Consider the following 7,191-nt stretch of genomic DNA (forward strand, 5'->3'; position numbering starts at 1 on the left):
GGAGGTACTTCTCTTTTAGCGTTTCTTTCATTTCTCCCCAATGGACTATTGGGAGTTCCCTCACTCTTTCATTTTTTCGCTCAACCGTCACCCAAAACCTCTTTGCTTGACCCACAAGCTTCATCTTGGCGAATCGGACTCGTCGAGCATCCGACATATCATACCACTCAAAATAGTAGTCCATATCCGCCAACCAATCTAAAAAATCTTTAGGGTCTAAGTGGCTATCAGAAGTAGGGGCATCAACCCTAAGTCCCTTGAGGAGTTGTGCATCTGGGTCATATTGATCATGATGTCCCTCACGGGGTGAGTGCATAGGTACGCGCCCATGACCAGTTCCTTGGCCGCTTCCATTCTTTAGTCTAACCTCCTGACCAATTGCCTGAGATTGGGCATCCTCCCCAATGGTGGGGTTTGCCTTGAAGGAGGCCTCTATTTCTTTGAGGCGTTTATCTATGTGTTGTTCCAAATACTTATTCAAGGACTCAACTTGCTGGGCTAACTTGGCCACTGTTTCTTGTAATTGCTCCATGTTTAGTGTGGGGTGCAAACCAAAACCGCGACCCGTACGTGTGGGCATACACTGACTTGCTCAACCTAAGGACCTACTATAACAACTATATGCGTCTAAAAACTAAATGACCCTACGAGACTCTATATGAAGGAGACTACACACTGTTACTAAAATTCAGCTATATATGATGGACTGAATGCATGAAGGACTCAAACAAACTAAACCCTAAATATGTGCTGAATTCCCCTACAAGAACCCTAGGCTCTGATACCAAATTTGATGCAGGATATGGAAAATTAAATATGATATGCAAGATTTCAGGCTTAGATCCTACCAATTCAGAAACAATCACACAAATTCTACGTCCCACATGAAAATCCAAACATTCAATTAAAAAGGGGAATCTATGCGGGTCCAAGCTGACACAGGCTAGGACTGAACCAATAAAACTTATAAACCAAACGATGTTAAAGGGAAATAAAATCAACTACTCATGCATAAAAAATCAGTCTTTAATCCAAGGGATTCCCTAATTTCAATTCAAGGAACCCTAAGGTGATAAAAAGGGGCAAATCAATTAGGAATCATGTAATCTAGGGTTAAGATTCATGAAAAACGGCTATGAGAGGATAAAAGAGGATAAAACCTGAGTCAAAAGATGATCCCGCGTGTGGACAACAACAATGACTTAGACGGACGTGCGTGTGATATCGGCTGCACGTGTGTGGGGTCCACTATTCAGAAAAAGGCCACCTTGGCACTGGTCGGCCAGGGATGGACTCCAAAACCTCCAAATCTCAGCTCGATCCGATGTACTCCGTCGAAGTTTCAGCTCGCCTGCGGGCCGAAATCTGGAAATCTGCTGTAATGAAGAAATCTGATGCAACAAAAGGACAAATTCGAAGTACGGATGGTGGGAGAAGATGAAAAAAAAGATGATAGAAGATGGGGGTGAATTGGGATCAATGTGGCTTCGCACCACGGTAGTTAGCCCTTCGAAAAGGGAGGGCTTCGCACCCACTTTTGAATTCCTCCACAACTCACGAAGAGAGCAGAAAAATAAAGCAGGAATTTTTTATTAACTTTAAATGAATCAAAAGAACTACAAGGAGTACATATTTATAGGGAAAATCCTATACCCCAAAACTCGTACCATGTGCGCAACCTATTACTTGACGATGAAGTAAACTAAAATAAAAACCAAACAGAAAAATCTAAAGCGTTCACAATGTTCTAAATAATAACAATAAGCAAAACCTAAAATATGAAATCAATCCGACGAGTGGGCCACAATCATGAGATCCCATGATGGGCTTTTCTTGACTATCGGGCCCACTTTTCTAAACCAAAACTTGTCTTCTAGCTAGGAGGCCCTCCCTGAATGTTGTCATCGAGGCAGATCGATGGTGGGGTCCTCCTTCAGCTTACGTACGTGCATAGGGGTGGTGGTGTGCGGGTGTGTGTGTGCACGATGTCCTCATCAACTAGCTTCTATCCTTGATTGAAAGAGATTCTCTGCTTCCACTAGCCTTGGCTAAGTCATCAGCAACCTCATTAGTATCAGGGCCCACATGCACCAAAGAAATAGCCTCCGTTGCCTCTTCCAAAACCACAGCCACCTTTGATTTTGCCCATGCAAATGCATTTCTTGAATCTCCTTCTGCAATAGCCGGGAAGAGATTAAACTGCATGGATCTTAATGGCTTGGAGGAGCGTGCTGCCTTTCCATAGTTCGAGTCTCTAATTGCAACTGGGCGTGAGAATAAGCATAACACATTCTCATGCTCATCAATAACAACTCCACCAATTCCTGCCGGGCCTGGGTTACTGAAGGAAGCTCCATTGGAATTAACTTCAAAGCTGCCTGCTGAGGGAGTGATTCATCTATTCGGGTCTTTAGTAGCGTGAGTTTGCCTGTGAATTATCTCCTTCCAATTAATCTCAATGGTTGATAGATAAGGCTTTTAAAGTTGTCGGCTGCTTTAGCCCACTTCGCTATAATCTGAAAGTTTTTCTCAAAAGGGTCTGAACCTGAGACTTTCACCCTTTAAACACCCTCCTATTCCTCTCTAACTATATTATCCAAAGAGCAGCATGCATAATCATCTTCTATGGAAATGCATCATCGGTGACCCACATTGTGTGGGGGCGCCCCTCTATCAGCAATTTTATAGTATTGGGGAAAGCCCACTGAACTCCAAACTTGGCTTCCACTGTCTCGCATACCACATTAGCAACCAGATGTAACAACATGACATGATTAACATGTTCCTCTGCTGCACAACACATGGGGCATTTGTTAGGACCTGCGACTGGGCATACCTCTCTCTCTCTCTCTCTCTCTCTCTCTTTTATGAAGATATTAACAATCCAGTTTGTCTCTAGGCATGCTATCCAAATAAAAACTTTGACTTTAGGAACAGGGACTGCCAGATTTTTGATCCCCAGATTATGAAAAGGCTTTCAGCTGATCTCCACTCCTCACCATCAGCAATTTGGTCATTGATCTGGTAGAAAACTCTCCTAGCACCTCCATTTCCCATAGATATTTATCTCCACACTCTTGAGGAATGAACACTTGGTCAAGCAGTTACAGCAAATTGGATACGGATATAATTTCTTCGTCCTCAAGTACCTTCTGAAACCTGGGCACCACACCACCTTCCTGTTGATGCGACGGACACATTCAACCATTAGAGAGTCTTTCCTTACTTCAAAGGTGCACAGGTCCTCGAGTAGTTCTCCCAGTGGAACTTCCGAGCACCACTTGTCTTCCCAAAATTTTATCCACATACCCGAACCCACCTTGGATCGAAAGGAGCTGCTGCAAAATTGATATGCCCATGAAATCTGTCTCCAAATATGTGATCCTTTTCTTTGACATGTTGACCCAGTTGTGGCTGAGCCATATTTTGTGGCTGAACTATATTTGGTAATGAGAACTCTACAAAGCAAGGAATCATCACTGTTCTGAGTCTCTACCACAAATTTAGACAATAGAATAGTATGTGGACGTGACAATCCTTAAATCAAAGCCTCCATTTACAGGCCTATGAACCACGTCCCAAGCAAGTGAATGGAATTTATGTGCGTCCTAGGCGTTGTTCCACAAAAATCACATCTGAATAGATTCAATTTTATCTACAACTTTCATTGGACATCTCAATAGCAGCAACCAATAGATTGGCAAATTGGCTGGCACAACTTTAATAATGGTAATTCTACTCCCTACTGACAGAAACCTCCCTTTCCATGACGATAACTTTCGTTTAAGCTGCTTTTCTATCACACCATACCACTGCTGTGATCCACCTCTACCTTCAAAATAGGGTAGCTCAGATGCATCATTGAGAGCTTTTCTGCCTTGCAACCTCTGATAGCTGCGAACTGACTGATCCTCCATATTTGCCAAGATTTACCTTTAGCCCTGACACTAGTTCAAAGCAAGTGAGGATGTCTCAGTAATTACAAGTCTCACTGGCTGTCCCATTCCCAAAAAGCGTAGTATCAACTGCATACAATACATATCGCCCCAACATTGCTGCTTCCTTCACACATACCCTTGACGAGCGCAATATCCTCTGCTTTTTGAAGGATTCTCGATAATGCTTATGCCACCATAGCAAAGAGCAAAGGGGACAGTGGGTCACCCTGCCTCAGGCTGTGCTCTCTTTTGAAAAATCCTTTAGGTGAGCTGGTGATCAAAATAGAAAATCACAGAGATTACAGAAGCTCTAATCCATGTTTGGCATCAATGCCCCAAATCCATCCTGCTAATTAGATAGAATAAGGATTCTGATCTACACAATTATAGATCTCCTAAAGATCTGCTTTAAGTAGGAATCCTTTTCCCCTTCTTCATAATTGCGGATAGTTTCATTAGTGATAAACAGACCGCCAGCTACCGATCTCCCCTGCATTAAAGCACATTGAGATTCCGAAATGATGCGATGAGACCTTATGCCATCTGTCTGCCAGCACTTTTGAGATTATTCCGTAGCAGCTGCTTATGAGGCTAATTGGTCTCATAGTCTGGTGATTGTCTCCGCCCCTTCTCTTTTTTATAATCAGTGAATCTGGTTTACTTATGGAAGGCCTGTCTTAGAATTCTCTGTACACTTCCAAAAGATTGGATTTAATAGATTCTTAGCAAGCTTAATAAAATGCCAGTTGAAATCCATCAGGGCTTGTTTACTACCTCCCTTCATTTCGAAACCTGCTGGTTAATCTCCTTTTCGTCGAACATTCCCTCTAGTGTTTAGCCTTGGTTTTTGACATAGCATCAAACACTACCTCACCAAGACAAGGTTTGCTTGCAAAATTTTCAGAGAAGGCAACCTCAAAATAATTAACAAAAGCAGAGGAAATATCTTCCTTATCCGAAGTAGTACTCTCACCTTACCTGATAGAGGAGATACAATTCGAGTGCCTCCGAGTGTTCACTAACTGATGGAAATAAGCTGTATTGTTGTTACCTTCTTTAATCCATCTTTGTCTTGACTTTTGCCTCCAATGCACTTCTTCCCTGTGCAACACCATAGTCAGCTCCTCCTCAATCTCCCTTTTCCTAATTGCTTTAGCATGCACAAGAAGACCCACTTTCTCCTTTTCTCTTTCCAATTCCATTAACTCATTCAGAAGGAGATTTGGAGTCCTTTATTCCCCGAAGGTTTCTTTGTTCCTCAGTTTCAAAATTTCTAATTAGGGGTGTACATCGAGTCGAGCTGACCTCAGCTCGTCTCAGCTCGAACAGTGGCTGACCTCAGCTCGAACTCGACTCGGCTCGGTCCTCGAGCCTGACTGGCCAGCTTGGCTTGGTTCAGTCAGCAGCTCGGGCCAGCTGGGGCCGTGTTCGAGCCAAGATCGAGCTGAGTTCGCCATTGAGGCATTTCCACAAACACCTGAACTGCAGCTTTAAAAACCCACTGTTTTACAAACAGAGGCAATGGTTTTATAGGTATTTTCTCAAACACCTTCTAACTAACATAAAAACAAACAAAAAAAGAAAAAAAAAAGAAAGAGAAAAGAGGTATTTGTTTCATGTAAAAACCTTTCTTGCCACCAGCCACATTTCGTTGAGTCATTTTATCAAACAGTTGGTGAGCAACATCAATGGCAAAGTAACCGAGCCACCGAACTAGTTCGATTCGAGCTGGATTCGATCTGAGTCGAGTCGAGCTAGGGCCTGCTCGAACTCGGCTCGAACTCATTTTCGAGCTCAAAAAATCAGCTCGACTAGGCTTGAACTCAACTTTGAATCGAGTTTTTTTTTTGAGTCGAGCCGAGCGAGCTAACCGAGCTAGCTCAGTTTGTGTACACCCCTATTTCTAATAACTGCCAAAGTTATGTCACATCCCGAAATCCGGGTACAGAGTGTGCACCCTCAGACCCGAGTTTCAGTTCGTAACTCGTATACAAAGTGTACTAATTTGATTCATTAATCAGTTTAATCAGAGATGATAATTATATTCAATATAAGGTCCATCATAATCTCAATCACACATGCATAATACTTAGCACCAATCAACTAAACATATATAAATCTTGACAACTCTTAAAATAAAATAAACCTTAAAATCATTCATTTATTATACCATTATAATATAATGATATTTATTCCATGCTAACATTATTACAAAGAAATAAATCTAAATAATTGCTTAAAGTCTCAAAATAAATGTCAGTATGCATTATTCGTTAATTAAACTATGCTAACAAATAAAACATATAATTAAAAATTTTCTAATGTCGCCACTTCATCCTTGGATAGGTATGGCCATGTTTCAGGCAGGTCGTGTTCAGGTACAGTAGATCCTTCCGGTTCTTGCGTCACATCATCTGCTAATGGCTCATCTGTACAGTTTTTCCATCAATAAAAATGTAAGCTGGCCAGGCTTAGTGATATAACCCAGCATGGTTCATAATCATAGCAATTAAAATAATACATAAATACATGTACAATGTATGAATGTAAAATGATATATGAATGCATCAGATGGGATGATCGTCCATCTACTTAGGTTGGAGGTCGTCAACCCGCATCCACCCGTTGGGTAGGCTTCCACCTTTCGGTAGGCTTGGGCATAGCCCGCATCTGGTAACGCTGTACCAGGATCGACATTTCTTCCAGGGAGGGCCCCTGGGATCGACCATGCATTATGCAATGTAATGAAAGAAAGATGATATGTAAATGCATATTTTTCATATTTGGCGTAGTTGTCTCGATTAAAATATTCACATATAAATTTATCGTACAATTATCATATCAAAATATTCAAACCAGTAAATCAATCAAATAATCACAATGATTTATTTTAATTTTAATAAATTATGAGACAAGTTGGGTTACTCACCTGAGTCTGGTAGTGTAGAATCCACAAGGTAATTATGTTGGTTTGAATTCAGAAATCCTATCAGTTATATCAACAACATTATTATTCATATGTTTTATTACATGGTGGGGCCCACCTCTGATTAACATCCTAGGTGGCCAGATCCAAAATAATCAAATAATTAAAATTTCTATTCTATTTTTTTTTCCTTTTTAATATTATAAAATTGAATGATAATTACTTGATCGGGGTGATCCATCGGATGGTCAGATCATTCAGATTCTTGAGGTATTATCATGTTTTGCCTCTCACATTAGATGGATGGTGTGGATCTAACCACACATA

The sequence above is a fragment of the Magnolia sinica genome, chromosome 5 (genome assembly GCF_029962835.1).
Source record: "Magnolia sinica isolate HGM2019 chromosome 5, MsV1, whole genome shotgun sequence".
NCBI classification, from domain to species: Eukaryota; Viridiplantae; Streptophyta; class Magnoliopsida; order Magnoliales; family Magnoliaceae; genus Magnolia; species Magnolia sinica.